The sequence below is a fragment of the Mastomys coucha genome, unplaced genomic scaffold, assembly GCF_008632895.1.
Source record: "Mastomys coucha isolate ucsf_1 unplaced genomic scaffold, UCSF_Mcou_1 pScaffold12, whole genome shotgun sequence".
Lineage (NCBI taxonomy): Eukaryota > Metazoa > Chordata > Mammalia > Rodentia > Muridae > Mastomys > Mastomys coucha.
Window position 1 is genome coordinate 45,324,902 of NW_022196894.1, and position 605 is coordinate 45,325,506.

Sequence of the window (605 nt, forward strand, 5' to 3'; positions counted from 1 at the left end):
ATATATATATATATATATATATATACATATATATATATATATATGTCTTCAGTGAATATGTGAAGATGAGATAAAACTCCATAAAATCCAAACAGGCTAATAGAGGGGAGGGAGAGAGAGAGAAAGAATTCAGGAAAATAGGTTATATATGGGTTTTTTGAAAGGAAAAATCTACTGGATAAAAACATGTGTCTGTCAGTATTGTAGATTTACTTTGACATTCTGAATGTATTAATAAGAACATAGAAAAAATTATTGATGAAACAATCTCCATATGATTATAATATATCTCAGCAAATCAACATATGAGCTGAAAAAAAAAAACCTTTCCAGAATCCTTGTTGCAGATACAACAAATAAAAGGTTATAATAAAGCACCCCAATTGAATTTTAGTTCTTAATTTACAGTATAGTTACTGCAATTTAGTATGAAGTAGTATTAGAAAAGAAGAGATTTAAAGGAAATAGTTTCTGAGGCAATTACTCAGATACAGGAAAAGGTAGGAGACACAGTTATCAGTCTCCCATCACCACTTAAGTTCATTCAATAAGATAACAAGGAACAGGAAAATCTGCTCAAATAGAGTTGTCAGCCTTGGAGTGAA